Here is a 27,661-nt window from a genome sequence, read left to right on the forward strand (position 1 = left end):
CACATGTAGGCCGGGTAAAGATGGCAGATTTCCCTCCCTAAGGGGCAGATGAGCTTTTCTGACAATTGACAATAGTTTCATGGTCATAATTACTGAGCCTAACTTTACAATTCTAGATCAGTAAGTGAATTTAATTCCACCAGCTCCCATGGTGGGTTTGGAATCCTTGTCCTCAAAGCATTATCTTGGACTTTACCTCCTGACTAATGCCTCCCACATCCCAGCTCCATCTCAGCCTCCCATTCTTTCCAACCAGTTCTCTAGTGTTTGGTGATTAGAGGGGGGTAACCTCTCATTCATCATCCCCTGTCCACACCACCCCCCACCCCACCGCTGACCCTCCCCACCACCCCCCCCACCTTACATTCCAAGCTTGGAGGGAGGGTGGTCTGAATCATTCTGATTGGAGAATCTGTTGCTGATTTGTAGACGTTGAGGAAACAGATTAGCAAATCTTTAATTTTCAAAATCAATTTTCCCTCACTGGTAATCACTCTCCTCCAGCTCACAACTTCCGAAATCAGTGAAACAACCGAACAACATGTCCTTCTCAAATCATTGAAACAACCTCATTATCCAACAAGCTTCCTCTCAATTTAAATTCACTTTCCCACTTCTCTTTTCACTCACACACTGACCGGTCTGGACAGTACCCTGCACTGTGTGGATGCTGACCACCCTACCCCTACCTCCCCCTCCCCAATGTGGACACTGCCTCTCACGTAAGGCTGTGGTGTGGAGTGTTGAAGGGTGTGGGGGCGGGGCAGAAAATCTCCCAAATCTGATCCCTGCCCAAGAAGACGCGATGAAAATTGAACACGTTTGAAGAGCGGGCATGCAAATTGGCACGATGCTACCCGCAGCCTGACAAAACACTCAGACCAGGGCCAGGCAATAAAACACGGCCACAGGCGTGACCCAGGATACAGCATGTAGAAACTCCAGTGATGTAATCAGTAGATCTCTTTCCCAGGATAACTTCCACAGCTCCAAGGTGCCTTTTATAAAAGAACATATTTCCCCAGAGAGACGGGGGGGAGAGGAAGGAGTGAATTTTGGAGGTTTTGTTGACATTGGGCTGCTTGCGTCCACATCCAGCAGTCAGCTCCAGTAGCAAAGTGTTTAAATCAGCGGCCTCATTCTCCCATCAGCCACTTTGAGGGAGATAACAACTTCAATGCTTATAAAATCACTTGTCGATCAAAACTAAACTTGGGTGATAATTTTCTTAAATTACAAAGATTAACGAATGTGATAAAAAACAAAAGGACAATGTGTGCACGGGAGCGATGAACGCTGCTCACATGGAGGGAGCAGAGTGAATGAATGGATATCATTAGCAATTCACTGCACAGATCAGAGGCAATCAGTAAAAAGCCCAGCGTGTAACACTACGTGATAAACTGCTCGTCCCAGTGCAGATGCCTGGCAGTCTAAGCAGAGATTTATTCACTTTTCTGCCTCTCATGGTCTTGCAGCTTGAATGATATCAGAAAACATGTAGGAACCGGTAGGCTTCAGGGAAACAATTTATGACTTTGGAATAAATGTCCACAAGTTTAGCAACACTGTGATGGCAAATAATTTATCCTACAGTTTTACTTAAATTCCTTTCACATCTAGCGATGGCACTATACAGGGTTAAAAAGAATCACACCATCATCTCCTTCCCCGATTTGTCAAGATTATGGGTTTGCTATCCACTATTGGCATTCTCAACAGAGTGGGACTGTTTTTAAAACAACAAGGGGAACAAACCAGTCGCTTTTCAAAATGGATCTTGAATTGCCATTGCTGAAATGGACAACAGCCCTCAGACCCTAATCTGCCATCGTGGTGGGAGGAACACGGACAGACAAAAGTCAAGAGTAAAGTTCCTAGAGAGGTGGAGGAGCAGAGGGAGCTGGGTGTATCTGTGCGCAGATCATTGAAGGTAGCAGGAGAGGTGGAGAGAGCAGTTAATAAAGCCTATAGTATTCTGGGCTTTATTAATAGGGACATAAAAGAGTACAGGAACAAAGGAGATTGTACTGAACTTATTTAATTTTCAAGTTTGCTGACGACACCGCTGTTGTCAGTCAGATCTCAAACAATGATGAGACGAGTACAGGAATGAGAGAAAACGGTGAACTAATGCAGTAGGAAGAATGGTAGGAAGGACTATTACTTACGTGGCGAAAAACTGCAGCAGGCGACGGTGCAGAGGGACCTCGGGGTCCTTGTGCATGAGTCGCAAAAACCCAGCTTGCAGGTGCAGCAGGTGGTCAGGAAGGCGAATGGGATGCTGGCCTTCATAGCGAGGGGGATTGAATATAAAAGTAGGGAGGTCTTGCTGCAGCTGTATAGGGCATTGGTGAGGCCGCAGCTGGAGTACTATGTGCAGTTTTGGGTGCCGCACCTGCGCAAGGATATTTTGGCCTCAGAGGGAGTGCAGAGGAGGTTTACTAGGCTGATACCGGAGTTGAGGGGATTGAGCTATGAGGAGAGGCTGAATAAACTAGGCTTGTACTCGTTAGAGTTTAGAAGAATGAGGGGAGATCTCATTGAGACGTATAAGATGATGAATGGGATGGATAGGATAGAGGTGGAGAGACTCTTCCCGCTCAAAAAAGACAGTAGGACTAGGGGGCACAGCCTCAAGATAAAGGGGAGGCGGTTTAGAACGGAGTTGAGGAGGAACTTCTTCACTCAAAGGGTGGTGAATCTCTGGAATTCTCTGCCCGTTGAAGTGGTGGAGGCTGCCTCGCTAAATATTTTTAAGAAGCGGGTTGATGGGTTCTTGATAAGAGAGGGGATTAAGGGTTATGGGGAGAGGGCGGGAAAGTGGAACTGAGCCACAACAGATCAGCCATGATCTTATTGAATGGCGGGGCAGGCTCGAAGGGCTAGATGGCCTACTCCTGCTCCTATTTCTTATGTTCTTATGTTCTAACAATAATCTCTCCCTCAATGTCAACAAAACAAAGGAGATTGTCATCCACTTCAGGAAGCGTAGTAGAGAACATGCCCCTATCAATGGGAACAAAGTAAAAATAAAAATGGTCAAAAGCTTCAGGTTTTTAGATGTCCAGATCACCAACAACCTGTCCTGGTCCCTCCATGCTGACACTACAGATAAGAAGTCCACCAATGCCTCTACTTTCTCAGAAGGCCGAAGGCATGTGAGTTATGCCTCTCACTGACATTTACACATGCACCATAGAAAGCACAAAAGATCGTGAATACAGCCCAATCCATCACACACACCAGCCTTCAGCCCACTGACTCCGTGGGCTCTTCCCACTGACTCCGTGGACTCTTCCCACTGCCTTGGAAAAAAGCCAGCATAATTCAGACCCCATGCACCCCGGACACTCTCTCTTCCACCTTCTTTTTTTTTGTTTACTTTATTCCAATCCAATCAAGTCAAATTAAAGCCAATTTAGAGTCCCAACAAGTTGGGACATTCCCAATCCAAGCTGACAAGACAGGGCTCTCACCTCCTGTCCTGGGCTTGACCAAGGACATGATCCAAGCTGATTGGAGTAGGCATAGTTCCTCCTCCAAGGCTTGACCTCATTTGCATCTCAGCTAAAAGGCCAAGATGCACCTTTAAAAAATTGCTTCAAATGAAGTAACCTAATAACTTCAACCAAGTGCAACATGTCAATACTACACTTGATCTTGGCCAAAAGGCCAAGAAGAAAAAGATACAAAAGTCTGAGCTCACGTACCAACCAACTCAAGAACAGCTTCTTCCCTGCTGCTTGTCAGACTTTTAAGTGGACCTACCTCACACAAAGTTGATCTTTCTCTAGCTATGATTGTAACACTACATTCAGCACTCTCCTTTCATTCTCTATGAATGGTATGCAGTCTGTATAACGTGCAAGAAACAATATCTTCACTGTTTGTTAATACATGCGACAATAATAAATGAAATCAAAATCACTAGTTAGCTCTCAGTTGCAATACTGTGTACAATTCTGGGTGCCACACTACAGGAACGATGTGAACACATTGGAGAGAGTGCAGAAGCGGATTACAAGAATGGTTCCAGGGATGAGAAACTTCAGTTATGAGAATAGACTGGAGAAGTTGGGACTGTTCTCCTCGGAGAGAAGAATGCTAAGAGGAGATTTAATAGAGATGGTCAAAATCATGAGGGTGCTGGCCAGAGTAGGTAAGGAGAAACTGTTCCCACTCGTAAAAGGATCGAGAACGAGAGGGCAGAAATTGAAAGTGATTTGCAAAAGAAGCAAATATGATGTGAGGAAAATTTTTTTACCTGGCGAGTGGTTGGGATCTGGAATGCACTGCCTGGAAGTGTGGTGGAGGCAGCTTCAATCAAGGCATTCAGAGGGTATTAGATGATTATTGAATGGAAACAATGTGCACGAGTACAAGGAAAAGGGAGCAGAATGGCACTAAGTCATGATGGTCATTTGGAGAGCCAGTGAAAACACGATGAGGGACAGCACAGTGGCACGTTAGTTAGCACTGCTGCCTCACAACGCCACAGGCCTGAGTTCGATTCCTGGCTTGGATCACTATCTGTGTGGAGTCTGCACATTCTCCTTGTACTGGGTTTCCTCCAGGTGCTCTGGTTTCTTCCCACAGTCTAAAAGACGTGCCAGTTAGGTGCATTGGCCATGCTAAATTCTCCCTCAGTATATCTGAACAGGCACCGGAGTGTGGTGACTAGGGGACTTTCACAGTAACTCCATTGCAGTGTTAATGTAAGCCTAATTGTGACATTAATAAATAAACTTCAAAAAGGGCTCCTTCTGCACTGTTTTCTAATCTTGCTTCTCTCTTCCACCTTCAAAAGTGACCTTTCAATCTCAAATTTTGTCGCATCTTCCAACTCTCCCACTTCCTGTTCAGGGACCACATCCTTACACTGCAATATTAATAAATATCAGAAATTTTGCCCATCCAAACAAATTCTCCTTCACTCTGCCAAGTTAATCACGTAGCTAAAACAAGTGCACATCTCTCAATTTTACTTGGATAATCCTTCCTGACTGTAATTATATCCTATTAAGCCTGAAAAATTGTATAGAGCAGTGAGCCGGGGAGGAGCATCATCTTATTCTAGCATACTGAGACTTTAGTTTTAACTTTTAATTATCTAATCCACGCCTGGCAATGTTTCAATAGCCACTTTTTGCAAGATGGAACTGCACATCCTGGCTGTTTACACATGTATAGATCTTGTCTCATGCAGATTTTCTTTAAGATCCTTAATGGCTACTTAATGGCCTTTCCCCACTCCGTCTCAATTTGATTTGATTTATTGTCACATGTATTAGTATACAGTGAAAAGTAACGTTTCTTACATGCAACACAGACAAAGCATACAATAAAGCATACTGTAGAAAGGCAGAGAAGGAAGAGAGTGCAGAATGTACTGCTGCAGTCATAGCTAAGGTGTAGAGAAAGATCAACTTAATGCAAGGTAAGTCCATTCAAAATCTGACAACAGCAGGGAAGAAGCTGCTCGAGTCAGTTGGTACGTTTCCTCAGACTTTTGTATCTTTTTCCTGATGGAAGAGAGAACGTCCGGGATATATGAAGTCCTCGATTATGTTGGCTGCTTTTATGAGGCAGTGGGAAGTGTAGACAGAGTCAATGGATGGGAGGCTGGTTTGCATGATGGACCTTGGTCTGAGCAGGAACCATACTAAGCTGTGATACATTTGGAAAGGATGCTTTTTATGGTAAATCTGTAAAAGTTGGTGAATCTTGGCGTATATGCCAAATTTCCTTGGTCTCCTGAGAAAGTAGAAGCATTGGTGGGCTTTCTTAGCTATAGTGTTGGTGTGGAGGGACCAGGACAGGTTGTTGGTGATCTGGACACCTAAAAACTTGACGCTCTCACCCATTTCTACTTTATCCCCATTGATATAGACAGGGGCGTGCCCTCCACTATGCTTTCTGAAATCGATGACTACCTCCTTTGTTTGGTTGGCATCGAGGGAGAGTTTGTCTGTTTAAAGACACATTCAAATTTGGGCACCTTCCCCTCAGAGACCTGGGAACTTCACCCAGCTCTTCTTTTGTAGTTTCTGTTGACAGCCCAAGGCAGCAAATGTTAATGAACATGAATTGGCTGTTAATTATATTTCAGTGGAAGGTGTTCACTGGGGATTCAGCTTTGCTTAAATAAACAAAGGCAGTCTGAAAAAGAGGGCCAAAATATAAAACAAAGTGCTGGAAAAATCAGCCGAGCATCTGGCGGAATCTGTGATGTGAGAAACAAGAGCTAATGTTTTGAGTCCAATATAAATCTCTGATAGATGGCTGTACTATTTAAAAATGCACAATATGCAATATGTACCCTTGCAAATAAAAGCTGAATTAAGTATCCTATCCCTCACTGCTTAACTATTGAGAACCCAGAAGATTGAGAGATAATCAAGTTTTATCATCTCACAATGTTGTGGTGGATCATATTTCACCTTACGGATCTCATTACTTTTAGAAAGTAATATATTTCAGATGAATGGGATATGTGCAGCAAATCTGGAATTGCCCATTTATCCCAAGGAGTATAAAGTGATGTTAGACTTTGGCAACACTCGCTCATAGCATAATATTATAAACAGTAAGATCCTAAATGAATATTTCTCATCAGTATTTACTGTTGAGAAAAACATGGATGTTAAGGAACTTGGGGAAATAAACAGTTATGTCTTGAGGAGTGTACATATTATAGAGAAGGAAATGCTGGAAGTCTTAAAGCACATCAAGGTAGATAAATCCCAGGGACCTGATGAAGTGTATCCCAGGACATTGTGGGAGGCTAGGGAAGAAATTGCAGGTCACCTAGCGGAGATACTTGAATCATCAATAGTGAATGGTGAGGTGCCTGATGATTGGAAAGTGGCAAATGTTATGTCTTTATTTAAAAAGGGCTGCAGGGAAAAGCCTGGGAACTACTGGCCAGTGAGTCTCACATCTGTGGTAGGTAAATTGTTGGAAGGTATTTTGAGAGACAGAACCTACAGGCATTTAGAGATGAAAGGACAGATTAGGGACAGTCAACATGGCTTTGTGAGTGGAAAATCATGTCTCACAAATTTAACTGAGTTTTTTGAAGGGGTAACCAAGAAGGTAGACGAGGGCTTTAGCAAGGCCTTTGACAAGGTACCACATGGTGGGTTGTTGCATAAAATTAAATCTCACGGGATCCAGGGTTAGATATCTAAATGGTTACAAAATTGGCGAGGATGGTTGTAGAGAGTTGTTTTTCAAATTGGAGGCCTGTGACCAGCGGTGTGCCTCAAGGATCAGTGCAGAGCCCATTGTTATTTGTCATTAATATAAATGATTTGGATGAGAATATAGGAGGCATGGTTAGTAAGTTTGCAGATGACACCAAGATTGGTGGCACAGTGGACAGTGAGGAATTGCAGCAGGATCTTGATCAATTGGGCCAGCAGGCTGACGAATGGCAGATGGAGTTTAATTTAGACAAATGTGAGGTGATGCAGGGCAGGACTTACTCAATTAATGGTAGGGCATTGGGGAGAGTTACAGAACAAACAGATCTAGGGGTACAGGTTCATAGCTCCTTGAAAGTGGAGTCACAGGTGGACAGAGTGGTGAAGAAGGCATTCGGCATGCTTGGTTTCATCGATCAGAACATTGAATACAGGAGTTGGGAAGTCTTGTTGAAGTTGTACAAGACATTGGTAAGGCCACACTTGGAATACTGTGTGCAATTCTGATCACCCTATTATAGAAAGGATATTATTAAACTAGAAAGAGTGCAGAAAAGTTTTACTAGGATGCTACCGGAACTTGATGGATTGAGTTATTAAAAAAGACTGGACAGACTGGGACTTGTTTCTCTGGAGTGTAGGAGGCTAAGGGGCGACCTTATAGAGGTCTATAAAATGAGGGACATAGACAAGTTAGATAGTCAATATCTTTTCCTAAAGGTAAGAGAGTCGAAAACTAGAGGGCATAGATTAAAGATGAGAGGGAAGAGATACAAAAATGTTCAGAGGGGCAATTTTTTCACACAGAGGATGGACAGTGTCTGGAACAAGCTGCCAGACGTAGCAGTGGAGGCAGGTACAATTTTATCTTTTAAGAAGCATCTAGATAGTTACATGGGTACGATGGGTATAGAGGGATATGGGCCAAATGCGGGCAATTGGGATTAGTTTAGGGGTTTTAAAAGAAAAAGGGCGGCATGAACAAGTTGGGCCAAAGGGCTTGTTTCTATGCTGTAAACCTCTATGACTATCACCAGGCTGGCAGGGCTCGCTCTGTCACTGGCAAACAAGCCAAAATTCTGGCAGCATCAGTCTGTCCACAAAAGCCACTGTGGATCAAACAGTTGCCCTCAACGTATGGAACTGTGCTCATGGATATGCAGCTGCAGTCACATCAAGCAACTTAGCCATTTCCACTCACATATGGAAACCCTCATAACATTTAAGTAGCATCTAGATGAGAATTTGAAATGTCAGAGTATACAGCGCTATGGGCCAAGTGCTGGAAAATGGGATTAGAATAGATAGGTGCTTGATGGCCAGCACAGACATGATGGACAGAAGGGTCTCTTTCCGCATCGTAAAACTTTGAGTTCATGGGAAGGCAATGACTTAATGGTATCATTGCTAGACTTATTAATCCAGAAACTCCGGTAATGTTCTGGGGACCCAGGTTTGAATCACGCCACGGCAGATGGTGCCCGGGTCACCAACAACCTGTCCTAGTGCCGACGCGAAAATTAAGAAAACCCACCAATGCCTCTGCTTTCACAGAAGACGAAGGAAATTTGACATCAGCTACAACGCTCATCAGCTTTTATCAATGCACCATAGAGAGCATTCTTTCCGGTTATATCACAGCTCTGTCCAAGACCGCAAGAAACTACAAAAGGTCGTGAACGAAGCCCAGTCTATCACTCAAACCTGCCTCCCACCCACTGATTCCATGTTCACTTCCCACTGCCTCGGAAAAACAGCCAGCATAATCAAGGACCCCACCCCGGATATTCTCTCTTCCACCTTCTTCCATCATGAAAAAGGTACAAAAGTACCAACCAACTCAACAGCAACTTCTTCCTTACTGCTTTTAGACTTTGAATGGACCTACCCTGCATTAAGTTGATATTTCTCTAGCCTAGCTATGACTCTAACACTACATTCTATACTCTCCCCTTTCCTTCTCTATGTACGGTATCCTTTGTCTCTATAGCACGCAAAAAAAAATACTTTTCACTATATGTTAACACTTGACAATAAATCAAGTCAAATTTGAATTCAATGAAAAGTATCTGGAATTAAGAATCTACTGATGACCATGAAATCGTTGTCAATTGTCAGAAAAACCCATCTGGTTCACTAATGTCCTTTAGGGAAGCAAATCTGCTGCCCTTATCTGGTCTGGCCTACGTGACTCCAGAACCACAGCAATGTCCAGCTCTTAAATGCCCTCGTGCAACTACAGATGGGCAATAAATGTTGGCCAGCCAGCAACACTCACGTCCCATAAACAAAAAATGCAATTGAGTATAGCTGTGTTGATCTGGACACATTGTTCACACATCTAATTATGGACTCCCAAAGCTGTCTATCTGCAGTCTGGGAATTACAACAGAAGTGGGGCAGGTGAAATGCTTCAAAGACATACTGAAGAAGAACTTAAATCTTGCAAGATTAACCTCAACAACTGGGAAGACATAGTCACTGGCAGTTCACAATGGCAGCACACCTGAGTGAGTTTGAAGCTGCAATGTTGTTGGATCTGACACCAAGTGCTGGAACACAAGACAGCTCCCCCTCCTGCAATGTCTGACTTTCAATGCAATATGTGCAGGCAGGATGAGACTCTCCTTCCATTCTCGTACACTTCATAACTGAGACTCGTGGACAATAATAGATTGTTTGCAATTATCCAGTGCCATACACAACCTTCTACAAGCAATGAAGTATTTTTTGAAGCTTCTGTTAAAATGTAGGAAAAGCCAACTCGTATGAAGCTTTGAAAAAGTCACCAGGTAATCTTACCTACAGCCCAAACTATTCACCTAAAATATATCTGACAAAGTGCTGCAGTGAGAGGACTGGCAGTACGAAGTTCATTTCAACACCCGAATGATTGCACACAAACAAATGTTATATTCTCCTGTTTATTCATCCCAAATAATTGCTCTAATTATGAGCTAAGTTATCGTCGTAACCTAATCTATTCCATCCAGGTTCAATTTCATGGACACCGGGTTATTCCTGCAGCTGTTGCATTAATATCAGGGAAATATAATTGGTAACCATCTGGTAAGTAATGGATTGTTTACTGAAATATTTGTACCAAAGGTTATAATTAATCAGAAGGTTTCAACTAAACATGATTGGCATCATAATTGCTATTTTCCCTTCGCAATACATCATTTATTAAAATATTTACCTCATTACAAAATGAGAATCATTGAATCCCTACAGTGCAGAAGAAGCCATTCAGCCCATCGAGCCTGCACCAAGTCTCTGATAGAGCATTGCACCCAGGCCCTCTCCCCGACCCTATCCCTGTAACCCCACATATCTACCCCACTAATCACCAAACCTACACATCTTTGGACACTAAAGGGCAATTTAGCATGGCCAATCCACCTAACCTGCACCCAGAGGAAACTCATGCAGACACAGGGAGAACGTGCACCCTCCACACAGACAGCGACCCAAGGCCGGAATTGAACCCGGGTCCTTGCTGCTGTGAGGCAGCAGTGCTAACCACTGTGCCACCATGCCCTAGAAAGCAGAATGGAGATTACAAACACATTCTCCCAGGTGCTGCTGATTTCTCTTGTGGCTTTTTTTTAAGAATAAGATACTGATTAGAGTTTTTCAATAAAATACTTGACATGGGCCTGAATCTTGCTAACACAGCGAGTCCCTGATCAGTGGGCCCAGAAGCGGATGTGATATTCATTTCTTGTGAAGTTGAATTTGTGAAATTGGAATTTGATGCTGGTAAAGGTGTAAAAAATTGTAAAAATCCTAGAGGGAAAAAATGTTACAGTGTTCTTTAAAAGCTGATGTTTTGCTTCAGTGCTTGGAGGTTTAAAAGGCAAAGTACATACAGAGTCCAAATTAACCATTTGTATCAAAAAGTCAAGCAGTTGTCTTGACAAGACAAGCTATTTTTTTGAATTTGGCCCAATCAATTTAAAACGGGCACTCAGCTACCTATAAAATTTGAATTTGATAGTGCTGCCATCAGCCCAATCCTATTGTAGGAAAATTGATAGGCCATTAGAGGTATAAAAGAGAGTCCAGGGGGCAAAATCAGCAGAGCAACAGAAAATCAAGACAGCAACTGAAGGACTGCCATCTCTCAAGCCTCGAGAGGGAGAGAGCAGCTCTCAACTCTGCCACTTCATATATCTCTTAAGAGAATGAACCATCTAACTAGCAAAAGGTACCAAATTAGTAAGAACTTACAGACAGAGGAATCAATAGAGGAATGCCAAAAGATTCCTGGTTGTATTTTTGAAAATGACTGAATTCTATTATTATATATTTTTTAGGTTAATGAATGGATATTGTATTTACTTGAACAGCATTCCACTGGAATCTTATGTGATTCAGTATGTTAATTGTTTAGTTAAAGTTCCCAGATAGTTAAATAAATAAATTGTTAAGTGTTCATTTTAAAGTGAGTGTCAGGTATTTCTGTAACCCACTAAACATGACTGAAGGACAGTTCACACCTTCCCACACACTTCTAGCAAATTAAGATGCGAGGTATTCCTCTTTGGTGTTACTTCTTAAAAGGTCAACCTCCACATCATAATACACTGCCCACGCAATCAGATCCAGGATATGATTTCACGCACCCTGACATTGGTACAGATTTGTCAGTGGGGTGGGAGCTTGATGGGTGCCAGGTCCAATGGTGACCCAGAGAGGGATCTATAAAGAGCACAGACTGAAGACTGACAGGAGTCACTGAGGAGACTCAGTTGTCCACGAGAGATGTGCAGACTTACTGTTTCAGAGGAGTAGTGGCCTCAGCACCTGCTGAATATGGCAGACAGGTGGGCAATAACAATGGGAACAATGGGTACTCTGCCCCTGCGCAATTTTATGAGGGCATTGAGTGCCTGGCATGACATCCTCATGCTGCAGAATGGCAAGAGGAGGTTACTGCACCAGACAAAGGAGGCCTGGTGGCTGCCCTGGTGAGCGGGCACAATGTTGTGTATCACACATGGATCCATTACTGCTGCCAAAGGTTCAATGATCTTCTGTGCTCCGGCAGGGTGACTTGACATTGGACCACATTCTTTGTGGTACTCGGGTGTGAGATGCAGAGTGCCAAATGGCGTTCCTGGTCAAACCTGGGAGATATGGCCACTTGCCTTGGGTGAATAGAAGGCTGTTAAATCTGATATGCACCACAGCCTGTGCCTCCTGGGGAGGTGGTCTAGGCTGGTATGATGTTGTAGGTGGAAGGCGGACTAATGAATGCACTTTTATCTAAACAGGAAAGGAGAGGCTGGCATGCACACAAACCAAAGGATGGCCAATTTGCTGATACACCGGAGTTTGAAATGGAAATCCCGGGCATGGGGCGTGAACAAGGTTCACTGGTTGTGGAAATGCAGCGCCTTGGAGGGTAGCAAGAACTCAGTGAATAGGGGAGATACTGGGGAAATGTGCAAGAAATGTAGGTCCCTGCCATCTGTAATGAGAAGCTCCCCATTGCTCGCCCAATCACAATGCCCCAGTGAGGTAACTGCCCACTGTATCTAGATATTGTCGTGCACGTAGTCACTTTGAGAAATTCCACCCCTTGATACCCGAGAAGCTACGGACAGCTGCATCCACATCACATCCTCTGAACCAAATATCAGCACAGATACAGCTGCGTCAGCAGGCAATAGTGCGTTGATCAAATGGGTAGTGCACCGAGGTGAGGTCACATCACACTGGCATGTGGAGCTGGTGGAGGCAGAGAGTGCCCAGGGTGCCAGTAATGAGTGGACTGCTGGAGATCATGCTGAATCTGAAGCAGGAATGACCCTCTGGAGTCATCCATCAGGATAGACACCCACTGGATTGCCCATGAGGATCTGGCGGAGATCCCAGAGGGTATGGGGCCATGGGCTCTGCATTGGGGGAAACCATGTGGAATGTGAGCACTACTCTGCCCAGGAGCTCTCATGGAGAGGCATCTTCAGGGACAGAATCAGAGCTTTCTGAGGCTGTGCTTGGATATGAAACTCAGACACTGGTAATGTGAGAGATAAATGAGGCACTGAGTCGCTGTTAGCGCCAGCTCATCAATGGTGGGCACGGAGGTTCAAGCCAAATCCCCTCTCAGGGTTCTCCAGACGAGGGCAGTGGTTCCTCCGCCCGTCACTGCCCATGGTATCTGATGACACTGTGACACCTGTGGAGTGTCCAGCCATGATGCCGGAAGTTCCCTCCGAGTCAGTACCAGCCAGAGGATGGCTGCCAAAGTCATCAGGGCCGACAGGCTGCCTCCAATATTGCTGCCAGGAAGGAGGGGGCAGCAAGGTCCAGCACTCTCAAGTGGAAGTTCAAAGTACTGTGAACACAAGAGGGATTGTCATGGGTGATCAAGCATGTACTCCGTTTAAATTGTGTTTACACTGTCACCAAATAAAAATGTTGTGATATGTCATGTCCTGAACGTGCTTTATGTTTTTATAGGTGCTGGGAATGGGAGTGGCCAATGACTTGGGGAAGGGCTAAAATCTTTATTTCAGAGGCAGTAACTTGACATAAAGACGAGGGGATGGCCTCGTCAAGAACACTCATTAGGGTGCCGCCACCTTTTCCCTCATTTTCAAGCTATGCCCTGTATGCCGAGCTAAAGAACAGAGAATGCAGGCCTCCCTACCTCCCAAAAGGTTCCTCACTTCTGCATCCACATACTCACCTTGGGTCTCCTTCAGCTCCTCAGAGTCATCACTTGAGTTGTCCTCTGTAGCGTGCGGAGCAGCCTTGCTATCTTCATGCTCCAGTGGCTTCCCTCTTTAACACAGCCACATTGTGCAGTGTGCAGGAGACACCAACAGTAAGTAAGACATGCTCTGGAGGATACTGCAGTTCTCCCAATGATTGGCCCAGGCAGCACTGCACTATCCTTGTAGAGCCTGACATTTCCTCGTGCAATTTCGGGTCAACCATGTGCACAACGTCTAAAAGTTGTTTTTCAAATCAATGATATGTTTGCACATCTGATTGAGGGGAAGGTCACATCCTTCCCAATGATAACCAGAACTGCACACGGTACTCTAGCTGTGGCCTCATCAAAGTTTGATACAACTCTCGCACGACTTCCCTGCTTTTGTAATCTATGCCTCGGTTGTTAAAGGCAAGTTTCCCATCTGCCTTCTTCACCACCCTACTAACAGGCCCTTCTTTTACACCACTGGACACTAGCTTCCAGTCACTCACCCTTCTGTCCTCACCTCTGTTTCCTACAACTGAAGCAACTTTGAACCTACTTTATTAAATGATCTGTATCCCATGTGCATTTGTCAACCCATCAGGCCCTCACAGAATATGCTATATGCGAGGTTCACCATCATTGAGGATGGGGAATGGTCATGGTGGCTCTCCTCTGGTTAACTGTTTAATTGGGCACCATCGTTCATCGCTGGATGGAAAGCTTTGAATTTTTCTGATGGTTGTGGGATTGCTGAATTCAGCCTATCACATGCTGCTTTCATGGCATACAGGCAGTCCTGCGATGTAGTTCCAGTACATTAGTATTTCAGTTTTAGGTACGCCTGATACTGCTCCTGACGTGCTCTCCTACACTCCTCATGGAACCAGGGTGGCAGAGTGAGGAAAGTGGCAGGATACAAAGTTACGGTGGTTGAACGCGATTCTGTTGTTGATGATGTTTCACAGTGCTTCATGGATATCCAGTTTTAAGTTGCTAGATCTGTTCCAAATCTATTCCATTCAGTGTTGTGGTAGTGTCACACAACATGATGGAGAGTACGCTCAGTGTGAAGAAAGGACTTCATCTACACAGTCTGGTCACGCTTACCAATACTACCATGGACAGATGTATCTGAGACAGGGAGATTAGTGAGGGTGAAGCTGGTTCCTTTCCCCACTGTTACAGACCCAGTCTAGCAGCTACGTCCTTTAGACAACTTGGCCGATAGTGGTGCACTGAGTCACACTTGTGTTGGACACACCCAGTGTACATTCTGCATCCTTGCAACCCTCAGTGCTTCCTCCAAATGATGCTTAACATAGAGGAGTATGGTTCATCGGCTGAGAGGGGGGAAATGGGTTTCCTCCTCCATGTTTGACCTGACACCATGAGGTCTCATGAGGTCCAGGGTCAGTGCTGAGGATTCTGGTGGTTGCTCTTAATTGTATATCACTGTGCTGCCACCTCTGTTTGGCCTCTTTAGCGTGTGGTTTAGGACATACCCAGGGATGATGATGGAGGTATCCGGACATTCTATCTATAAGTCATGCAAGGAATTTTGAAACCTTGCTTCATGTGATTGTTGATAAATGTTGTTTGTGTTATGACCCGGATTAAGATTTAATTCCCTCACTCTCTGTATGTCTCCATCTGATCTCCCTCTTTGGATCTTTCACTTTCATTCCCTCGCTATGTGTTCCTTTTCTCCATTCATCCAATCTTTTTTTTAAATCTCTCTTGCATCTCTTTACTTTGTCTACCTCAATCCTTCCTCTCGTCTCGCTCATTCCCCCTCTCAATACGTCTCATGCTCTTTCCCATCTCTCAGTTCTTTTCTCTTTGGAAAAACAAGTTCTGTTCTGTGAATGTCTGCTGCTCAAGTTAAACCTAGGTGCCTTCATGTCATTTCTTTGTTACGGTTGCCTGTAGATCTGAAGGGAATTGCTTTTGTTGGTGGCAACAATGTTATTCCCATTTACGCTGGTGTTAGGTGAGGATGAACATTGACAGGATGTGGAAAGCCCATCAAATATTGGTACAGCCTGTTTGGCATCCATTCGGGTACTACAACAGGCAGGCACACCTCAGTCAAACAACCCACCTGCAGGGTGACACCTCTAACACTTAGAACACCAGCTAGGTTGTGCAATCAAATGATGCACTGTGACACACTAAAACCATGACTTTCCTATTCAGAGAGAAGTACTGCCAACAAGCCAAGCAGAAAGTTTCAATTAGCAGAATGAAGGCGGTTATATGGTTTATCATGGGAATGAACAGGGAAGGAAAAAGTTCTCACTTTTCTAAAAAATGACTCCAATTACTCCCAAAGCCCAGAAACTGATCATGTCACTATTCATTTACAAGGTCTGAATGCACTCAAACCAACTGTACCACAGTCACTGTCCTTCAAATAACTCAGTGTCTGTGTGAAGCACTAACTGCTGGAAAAGATACAAGAGAAATGCTAGTTTCATTTTAAGGAATTTGTTGAAACAGACAATTTCGATGTGTTTAGATGTCCAAAAATGACAAAATAATGACTGCTGTAATGAAACTGCCATTTAGTGCAAATCGGGGCTTGCGGAAAGGGAATCCACAAAAATGATGGTTATATTTATTTGCCGATGAAAACTCTGGAATGGACTTGTTACAGAATAAGCCACTTTGTAACATTATATTTGATTTATCCAATTTGAACCCGGGTCTCATCAGTTAGACTCTGCTCTTTAGGTTGGTTGGTCTAGAACTCAAGAGGAAAATTGAAGCTCCTAGAATAGTAAACGGCTTCATTGCTTTGTCTATGATAGAAAAGAAATGAGGTGGGAATGAAGTTACACAGACTGCTGTGAGTAATGTGAGATAAAACTTCTCATACTCATTGAGAGTATGGTGTTAGCAATTCTTGAGAGTATGGAAATAGATAAGTCCCCTGGGCCGGATGGGATTTACTCTAGAATTCTCTGGGAGGCTAGGGAGGAGATTGCAGAGCCTTTGGCTTTGATCTTCATGTCATCATTGGCTACAGGTATAGTGCCAGAAGACTGGAGGATAGCAAATGTTCAGAAGGGGAGTAGAGACCATCCTGGGAATTATAGACCAGTGAGCCTTACTTCTGTTGTGGGCAAAGTTTTGGAAAGAATTATAAGAAACAGGATTTATAATCATCTAGAGGGAAATAAATTGATTAGGGATAGTCAACACGGTTTTGTGAAGGGTAGGTCGTGCCTCACAAACCTTATCGAGTTCTTTGAAAAGGTGACCAAAGAGGTGGATAAAGGTAAGGCAGTTGACGTGGTGTATATGGATTTTAGCAAAGTGTTTGATAAGGTTCCCCATGGTAGGCTACAGCAGAAAATGCAGATGCATGGGATTGAGGGTGATTTAGCAGTTTGGATCAGGAATTGGCTAGCTGATAGAAGACAGAGGGTGGTGGTTGATGGGAAATATTCAACCTGGAGTTCAGTTACAAGTGGTGTGCCTCAAGGATCTGTTTTGGGGCCACTGCCGTTTGTCATTTTTATAAATGACCTAGATGAGGGTGTAGAAGGATGGATTAGTAAATTTGCTGACGACAAAGTCGGAGGAGTTGTAGACAGTGAGGATGGATGTTACAGTTTGCAGAGGGACATAGATAAGCTGCAGAGCTGGGCTGAGGTGGCAGATGGAGTTTAATGCAGAAAAGTGTGAGGTGATTCACTTTGGTAAGAATAACAGGAGTACAGAATATAGGGCTAATGGAAGGACTCTTAGTAGTGTTGACGAGCAGAGAGATCTCGGTGTGCATGTGCATAGATCCCTGAAAGTTGGCACCCAGGTTGATAAGGTTGATAAGAAGGCGTACGGTGTGTTAGCTTTTATTGGTAGAGGGATTGAATTTCGGAGCCGTGAGATCATGTTGCAACTGTACCAAACTCTGGTGCGGCCGCACTTGGAGTATTGCGTACAGTTCTGGTCGCCATATTATAAGAGAGATGTGGAGGCATTGGAAAGGGTGCAGAGGAGGTTTACCAGGATGTTGCCTGGTATGGTGGGAAGGTCTTATGAGGAAAGGCTGAGGGACTTGAGGTTATTTTTGTTAGAGAGAAGAAGGTTAAAAGGTAACCTAATTGAGGCATACAAGATGATCAGAGGGTTAGATAGGGTTGGACAGTGAGAGCCTTTTTCCTCGGATGGTGTTGGCTAACATGAGGGGACATAGCTTTAAATTAAGGGGTGGTAATTATAGGACGGATGTCAGAGGTAGGTTCTTTATTCAGAGGGTAGTAAGGGCGTGGAATGCCCTGCCTGCAGCAGTTGTGGACTCGCCAGTGTGCAGTTTTGGGCGCCGCACCTGCGCAAAGATATTTTGGCCTTGGAGGGAGTGCAGAGGAGGTTTACTAGGCTGATACCGGAGTTGAGGGGGTTGAGCTATGAGGAGAGGCTGAATGAACTAGGCTTGTACTCGTTGGAGTTTAGAAGAATGAGGGGAGATCTCATTGAGACGTATAAGATGATGAATGGGATGGATAGGATAGAGGTGGAGAGACTCTTCCCGCTCAAAAAAGACAGTAGGACTAGGGGGCACAGCCTTAAGATAAAGGGGGGGCGTTTTAGAACGGAGTTGAGGAGGAACTTCTTCACTCAAAGGGTGGTGAATCTCTGGAATTCTCTGCCCGTTGAAGTGGTGGAGGCTGCCTCGCTAAATATTTTCAAGAAGCGGGTTGATGGGTTTTTGATAAGAGAGGGGATTAAGGGTTATGGGGAGAGGGCCGGAAAGTGGAACTGAGCCACGACAGATCAGCCATGATCTTATTGAATGGCGGGGCAGGCTCGAAGGGCTAGATGGCCTACTCCTGCTCCTATTTCTTATGTTCTTATGTTCTTAAGGGTGTTCAAATGGTCAGTGGATAGGCACATGGATAACATTGGAATAGTTTAGGTTAGAGGGTCATTAGATTGGTTCCACTGGTTGGCGCAACATCGAGGGCCGAAGGGCCTGTACTGCGCTGTAATGTTCTATGTTCTAAAACGAGACAGCGAGAGAACAGAGTTCCTTTCAATGGCTTCCCTTCAGCCACAGAAAGAAATGATAAAACCCACTCTGTGAAAATTGGGCGAAAAGGTAGTTGATTTTAACTTGCTGTCCAGGTGTTAAACCAGTGCTACACATCAGCTACTTGTCACAGAAACCCTCTGAGGATCACTAATCACTCCAGTGGAAGTGGCTATCCCTCTTGTCCACACTGACTGTTTCACTAGTGATAATCTACCCATTGCTTTCAATCTCATGATCATTCTCAATTTCCAGAATGCTTTCAGAATCTTCATGTTGATATAAATTCTACCCATTATTTGAGACAGCCAGGGGAATGAGTGAGCAGAGGAGTCTGAATAACAACTCAAGTAGTGTGTGTGGAAGCTCAATGGAAAACTTCCAGAGAATCAAATCCAATGCGACTCTCATGCTGCAATGTGGGATTCAGCTGAAGGGCACTGAGCGCCTGTGTATGTGACTGATTAGATCCCCGACTTCCATTCAATAGGAAATCAGAGCATTACATAGCTGAAGGGGTCATAATGGGATTAGAGTAGATAGGTGCATGATGGCTGGCACAGAGATAAATGGGCCAAAGGGCCTCTTTCTATGCTGTATGCCTCTATATCAATACAGTCATGCTAGACTAGGCTCAGGTTTTTGTTAAGATCCAGCTAGGGACCAATAATGTTTTGTTTAAAATAACAAAGGTTTCTATATTTGGCAAGACCTGGGCAATGTCTAGGCTTGGGCAGATAAGTGGAAAGTAACATTCATACCAAACAAGTGCCAGGCAATGACCATCTCCAACAAGAGAATCTAACCTATTCCCCTTGACGTTCAATGGCATTACCAGCACTGAATGCCCCTTCACTGTCAACACACTGAGGGGGGAGGTTACCACTGACTAGAAACTGAACTAGACTAGCCATATAAACACTGTGGCTACAAGGGCAGGTCAGAGGCTGGGAATACTGCGGAAGTAACTCACCTCCTGGCTCCCCAAAGCCTGTCCACTATCTACAAGGTACAAGTCAGGAATGTGATGGAATTCTCTCCACTTGCCTGGATGGGTGCAGCTCCAACAACACTCAAGAAACTCAACGCAATCCAGGACAAAACTGCCCAATAATTGGCACTTCATCCTGACTTCGAAATATACCACTGTCCCTTCACTGTCGCTGGGTCAAGATCCTGGAATTCCCTCCCTAACAGCACTTTGAGTGCACCTACTCCACAAGGGCTGCAGCAGTTCAAGGCGGTAGCTCACCACCACCGTCTCAAGGGCAATTAAAGATGGGCAGTAAAAGCTGGCCAGCCAGTGACGCCTGCATCTCATGAACAAATACAAAAAAACTACCACAACTATCGATGGCAGAGGAGTTAAACAGATATTTTACATCTGTCTTTACGGTGGAAGATACTTCAAACATTCCATTATTACTAAAGAATACAGGGGGGAGAGAAATTCAGTGCTAGCACCATCACTAGAAACAGTATTAGACAAACTAATGGTCCCCTGGCCCTGATAGTGTGCACCCTAGGATCCTTAAAGAAGTAACTACAGAGATAGTGGACGCATTTGTTACAATTTTCCAAAAATCTTTGGACTCTGGACAAGTACTGGAGGATTGGAAGACTGTAACACCTCTATGCAAAAAAGAGAGGCATATAAACAGTAAGTATAGGCAGATTAGCTGAACATCTATTGCTGGAAAAATGTTGGAATAAATGATTAAGGGAGTAATAGCAGCACATTTAGAAAATCATAATCTAATCAAGCAGTCGGCATGGTTGAGTTTTTCAAGGAAGTCTCAACCAGAGTGGATTGAGGGGAACCAGTAGGTATTATATTTGGACTTCCAGAAGGCGTTCGATAAAGTACCTTACAAACATTATAAGAGCCCATGGTGTTGGAGGTAGTATATTGGCATGGATAGAGAATTGGCTAACGGGCAGGAAACAGTGAGTGGGGATAAGGGGTTCTTTTTCAGGCTGGTGACCTGTAACCAATGGGGTTCCACAAAGATCAATGCTGTTTACAATATATTAATGGCTTGGAGGAAGGAAGCGAATGTACTGCAGCCAAATTTTTAGATGACACAAAAATATGTGGAAAGGCAAGTTATGAAAGGGATACAAACAGTTTACAAAGAGATAATGATAGGTTAAGTAACTGGGCAAAAAGGTGGCAAATGGAGTATAAAATGGGAAAATGTGAAGTTGTTCATCTTGGAAAGGGAACAAAGAACAGCCTTATTTAAATGGGGAAAAACTGCAGAAAGCAGCAACATAAAGGGACTTGGGGTAATTGTGCAGGAAACATAGGAAGCTAGCACACAGGTCCAGCAGGTAATCAGGAAGGCTAATGGAATGTTGGCCCTTATTTCATGGGGGTCTTACTGCAACTGTACCAGGTAATGGTGAGTCCACAACTAGAGTACTGAGAGCAGTTTTGTGCCCCTTATATAAGGGAAGCTATTATTTAATTGGAGAGGATTCAGAGAAGGTTCATTCAGATGATCCCTGGTATGGAGGGATTGTCTATGAGGAAAGGTTCAACAGGTTGGAACACTATTCATTGGAATTTATAAGACTGAAAGGTGATCTCATTTAAACATACTGGATTCTAAAGGGTAAATAAATGCTGAGAGGATGTTTCCCTTTAGAGTCTAGCACCAGATGGCATAGTCTCAGAATAAAGAGGTGCCAATTTAAGACTGAATGAGGAGGAATTTCTTCTCTGAAGGGTTGAGAGTTTTTGGAACTCCTTGCCACAGAGCAGTAGGGGCAGAGACCTTATGCTTATTTAAGGCTGAGATAGATTTTTGATCAGTAAGGATTATGGGGGAAAGGGCAGGAAAGTGGATGTTAGGAATGTTGGATCAGCCATGATCCTATTGAATGGTGGAGCAGGTTCAAGGGGCTGAATGACCTATTCCTGTTCCTATTTCTTATGGTCTAACAGGTAATCAATGGTCAAATGTAAACCTTTAAATTGCACCTTAAATGGCTGATAAAACTTAAAAACAGGTATTACAAATTGGCTCAAACAGTCCACTCAGATTTTGGTGATCACACCCAGTCACAAATTTCTTCCAACTTTGTCTTCCACATGATGAGTTTAAGTTCCTCCCCTGCTGGGGATTAGTCTGATTCACTTGCTGACAGCAGCGTACGACCTGGGGTCTTTATCACAAAATGGCACACATCTGCAGAAACCGCTCAACTTGGTCTGGAAGGGGTAAACTCGCCAATGTTCTCTTCCAGTAACAGAAACAGCTGCAACAACTTACTCTCAGCTCCTCGATGCGGAGTCCAGCATCCCCAACGTGCCTATTCGGCACCACGAGACTGATCACCTGCTACTGCTCAGCTTGGACTGATCTGTGTCCTTTTATACCTTTCAAACAGCTTCAATTTGCCAGACATTTTGGTTTCCAAACTTGTTTGTTTTGTTTCTTTACAAACTGAGGAGGTCAGTTTTATTTCTACCTTTACTTGCTCTGTTCACTTTACAGTTTAGTTTCTATTTCAATCAGCATCTACCTCAAAACTATCAATTTAAGGACACGCATTTCCATATAACTACTTCAACATAATATACCACTACTGTGAAACTAAGCACTCTTAAATCAAGGTTATTTCATGGCTGCCAAAAGGGATTCATTATTAATAACATCTGTTGCTTTGGTACAGCTAACCTGATTTTTCTTTCATTACTACTTTCTTTGGACGGACTTCAATTCACATTTTATCACTTTCCTGTCAGATATCAGAGGATGTCCAAATAATGGAATGTGAACTGCTCCAAACACACCGAGGCTGTCTGATTTCCCATAAACTGATGTTGTCACTTTGGTTTTTGATGTGGAACGTCAGACAGGATGTTAAGAACAAAATTCACAAGATGTTCTGTTGGGGAGAGGAGAAAATAAATAGTGCTGCTTTGGAGACCGGCCAATGCACCTTTTCAAAATAGCTGAAATGTACGATTGAAAAATACGCACCTACTTTCAAATGTTGTGATTTAGGTTTAAATCAGAGTGGTTAAAGTCTTTGGAAGGAGCATTAACAAAGGTTGGCGACATGAGAAAGCAAATCAGGGTGAGCATGAGCTGTTGTTGGTAAAGACTGATAACTGCAGCTGGGATGGAATACGACAGAAGAGTTTTTAATATCAGAAAAAAACAATGTAATAGGGCCGCTGAGTTCTTGCACAAGAAGCTTTACAGAAAGTCAAGATATGATAACTGGCCATTTGGCCCATCAGATTTGATTCCCAGTTCTCCCTGGCCCAGATTCAATCTCTACAGTCAAGCCCAGAAAGTTACTCCGGATGTTTCTCAAGTAACATTTTGTAATGGTCAAATTCCAAATCACCAGTTCTAAGCATATGATCACTCGATCCACTGACTTTTGCAATACTGAGTTCACTGTACCTATTCCTTTACTTACCCTGTTCAAGTTTGGTTCCCTTTGCAATTTGCTCTCTACATTAGAATCCATCAGTGCTGAATGAGAACTGTTTGGCCCATCATGTCAGTACTGGCTCTCGGAAGGAGCAATTAAACTAGGCCAGAATTTTATATATGAGTGAAATCGACACAGGCTCGACCTGAACTTCCATGAAATCATGCAGGCGGCCATTGTATGTATGTCTCAATGTCACCACGCGTGTGTGTAATACCATCAGTGGGTGCATGTAGGAGTCGGTGCTGCACCTGCCCACAATTAAATGGCCAATTAAGGCCAGTAAAGACCTTATTGACATTGATTTTACGCTGCCTGTGAGATTTTGTGGTTGTCACATGGCCAACACATTTTTCAGGGCCAGCAGGGAGTTCAAGGCAGAAGGATCCACAGCAGCCAGAGTGTCCAGGCAATGCTCCGCCATCTCAGTGTATCTAAGGTCCAGTGTCGAAGGAGGTTCCGTCTCCCCAGGGAGTGTGTCATCATCACGTGGCAGATAATTGGGCTGGGTTAGATAATTGGGCAGATAATTGGGCTTCAACCATCTGGGTGGCCACCCAATGCTGCGGCTCTGATGGTCACAGTGGCCCTCAACTTCTACACTTTCAGTTCTTCTCAGGGGTCAGTGGAGAATCTGTGTGTTCCAAACTGCTATCCACAGTTGCGTCAAGCTTGTTCCTGATGCTGTCTTCAGACAGGTCACGATGGCATCCATTCAATATGGAACAGACAAGGCCAGCCAGGTTGAGAGTGCCAGAGGCTTTGTAGCTATTGCCGGCTTCCCCCGTATCCAGGCCGTCATTGACTGCCCTCATATGACCATCCTCATGTGGCTTCCTATTGCTATCCCGGGCATCAAGGCTTCATACCTGGCACTTGCCTGGCATACCTGGTGGGGCAGGGGGGTGATCAGGCAACATGCCCACCAAGTGCTGAGGCCAGTGCAAGAATCCTTCTTGTTATTGTTGAGCTTGCTCCCTCAGCCTTCCCTCAACCTCTGGCAGCCTTCAAGGAGCTGCTGTCACTTTACAAATCCTACAACTCATTTGCCCCCACCCAGGCAGGCTAACCAGAGAAAGCACTCCACACAGAGTGGGTTTTGCCAGCATCAAATCATGTTTACTGTGTGACTGCATCAGGAGCAGATTCTACATCTGTGTCCTGGCCCACCAACAGGGTCCTTGAGGCACTCCCCCCACCTTCCCATAGCCCTGTCCATTCTTCCTTTTCAGATAATAATCTTTGGAATGCTTCAATTGAATCTGCCTCTACCACACTGTCAGTGCATTCCAGACCCAAGCCAGTTGCTGCAGAAAAACCTTTTTTCCCCTCAAGTTGCTATTATTTATTTTGCTAATTACTCAAATCCTTTCCACCAAGGGGAACAGTTTCTCGCTGTCCAGAGCCCGGATAGCTTCACCTCCAGGGCAGGATTCCCTCAGCTACAGTCCGTCCTGCTTTGTACCTATATGGTTATTTATGCTGCTTCAGAGCAGTCAGTGTGTTTAGAAATAGGAAGTCCTTATGACCACCGCAAAAGGATCCTGCAAGTGTTGCAAGGTTTCAGGGCAGCTGAATTCCTGAGGAGACTGCCTCGGGTGGTGTTTTCAGTATAATGCAGAGATATGCACCAGACCTGAGAGTTAATGCATGTTCCTTGAGAATGTCATCTGTTATTTTAATCAACTCCTTTAGAAACAAAATCCACCTTGTGTCTCAAGGTTTGTTAGACTGTCAGTTTGGAGAACCTGTTTCCAGCAGAAACGTGCTTCAACTAGCTGGAAGACCCTGGTCGGACCCGTCCATACATTTTCCCAGTCACTCCTTGCTGCTGTCCCTCTCTGTAGGGGACGTGATTCTGTACAGCTTGTGGATAAATCATAAACAGAAAACATTGCCAACATTTAGCAGCTCAGGCAGTGTCCCAGACCCACCTGCTGAATATTTGCAATATTTTTTGTTCAGATTTCCTGTAGCACGTTGCCTGTGTGAAGCCATTTCTCTTCCTCGCTGCCCAGCAGATTTTAAAAAAACTATTTTTGTAAATGTGGGCCCTCTGGTTACTGACCCTCCTGATTTCATCTATCAAAACCCCTCAATTTCTCAATATGATAAAATCAAACACCGCAACGATGGAACTAACACCTTCAACATTTGACAGAGTGGTTCTGGTTTCTTTACCTCTCAGCAATGAGAAATATCAAGTCAGGTAAAATCTAACTCCACGCATGAGAGAAAAGACTTTCAGAGAGACAAATGAGCTCCCCAAACCGTTTCCTCTCTGGCAGTCATGACCCAGTGCATTATTAGAGTAGGCAGAATTGAAAATAAATGAAAATACTGATGGGAACGATTCGCCGAAATGCACAAAAGTTTAAATGACTGCTAAATTACAATTTGTTCCCAGAGCAATTGTTATGGAATCGGCACTAAATATCCATCAAATCACGAAGCTCAAATTGGAACATGTACCATGTGTTGTGGCATGGAGCCAAAAACATCAGCAGAGGCCAGTTTCAATCTCCAGTCCTTATCGTTAGCTCTACATCAGGCTGAGAGAGGAAGATAAGAGTCTGGATTCCAGATCCTGAACAAGGATGAATTTAGAAAGCTCAGGATAGGAAATGATAAAAGGAAATAACAGAAACAAAGAGAGAATATGAATAGAGGCTGGCAGTTAATATAAATGAGAATCCAAGAGACTTCCATCGGCATATAAAAAGTAGTAAGTGTCAGAGGAGTGGGCCCAATTAGGGGACCAAAAAGGGGATCTATGCATTTAGTCGAGGGGATGGCTAAAGTACTAATGCGTACTTTGCATCCGTCTTACCAAGGAAGAAGATACTGCCAAAGTGACAGTGAAACAGGTGGTGTTGAGACATGGGATGGACTAAAAATTGATAGAGGTGGCAATTAGAAAGGCTGTCACTACTTACGAGATAAGTCAGCAGGACTAAATGATATGTATCTGAGGGTACTGAGGGACAGAGCGGGCTGGTGAGGGTGATGGGGATTTGAAGTGGTATATATAGACCTACAAATGGCTTTAAATAAAGTGCCAAATAATGGGCTCATCAGCAAAGTTAAAGCCCATGGAATAAAAAGGACAGTGGTAGCACGGGTACAAAGTTGGCTCAGTGACAGGAAACAGAGTGTGGTGTGAATAGTTGCTTTTCTGACCAGAGGATACAGTGGGGAACCCAGGGTTCTGTCAGTCGAACACACACACTAGTTCTCAGCATAAACAGTTCAGCCAGTGCCATTACCCCACCTTTATATTGTATTCTTGCAATTTCTCTCTCTTCAGGTGCTCTGCTTTTCCAATTCCATTCTGAAAGCCACGATTGAACCTGCCTCCACCATACTCAATCCTAACCACTGAATCTGTAAAATAGCTTTCCCTGCTTTCGGTTCTTTCACCAATTACCTTAAATCTGCGTCCCTAGTTCTCAGCCCTTCCACCAATGGGAACAGATTTTCCCTTTCTATTCTGTCCTAGACCCCTCGTGATTTTGAGCACCTCAATCCAAACTTCTCCTAATCTTCATTCCTCCAAAAAGAACAGTCCCAGATTTTCTAATAGAGCCACATAACTGAAGTCCCTCATCCCTCTGAGCCACATTGTAAACCTTTCCTGCACTCTCTTTAAAGCCTTCACATCCTTTCGAAAGTGTGGTGCCCAGAATTGGGCTCAGTACTCCCGTTTAGGCCGAACTAATGTTTTTTTAATTCATTTACAAGATGTAGGTGTCATTGGCTAGACCAGCATTTGTTGCCCATACCTAGCTGCCCTTGAGAAGGTGGTGCTGAGCTGCCTTTTTGAACTGTTGCAGTCCCTGAGTTGTAGGTATAACCACTGTACTGTTAGAGAGGGAACTCCAAGATTTAAACACAGTGACAGTGAAGGAATGGCCAATATATTTCCAAGTCAGGTTGGTGAATGACTTGGATGGGTACTTCCAGATGCTGGTATTCCCAGATATCTGCTGCTCTCGTCCTTCTATATGGCAGTGGTCATGGGTTTGGAAAATGGTGTCTAGGGAACCTTAAGAGAAAGTGCTGGAAAATCTCAGCAGGTCTGGCAGCATCTTGGGAACCTCGGTGAGTCCCTGCAGTGCATCTTGTAGATGGTTATACATGGCTGTAATGCTGTCGGTGGTAGAGGGGTTGAATGTTTGTGGAAAGGGTAGCAATCAAGTGGGCAGCTTTGTCTTAGATAGTGCCAAGCTTCTTGAATGTTGTTGGAAC

General features: G+C 44.1%; 1 protein-coding gene and 1 pseudogene across 2 annotated transcripts in view; both read right to left on the reverse strand.

The window, feature by feature from the left end:
* upb1 (ureidopropionase, beta) overlaps positions 1-27,661 on the reverse strand; it is a 125,771-nt gene that overhangs the window by 60,237 nt on the left and 37,873 nt on the right. The window lies entirely within an intron of this gene.
* LOC145356216 (U2 spliceosomal RNA) lies at positions 3,513-3,687 on the reverse strand (annotated as a pseudogene).

The sequence above is a fragment of the Carcharhinus amblyrhynchos genome, chromosome 20, assembly GCF_965287045.1.
Source record: "Carcharhinus amblyrhynchos chromosome 20, sCarAmb.v2.hapA, whole genome shotgun sequence".
NCBI lineage: Eukaryota > Metazoa > Chordata > Chondrichthyes > Carcharhiniformes > Carcharhinidae > Carcharhinus > Carcharhinus amblyrhynchos.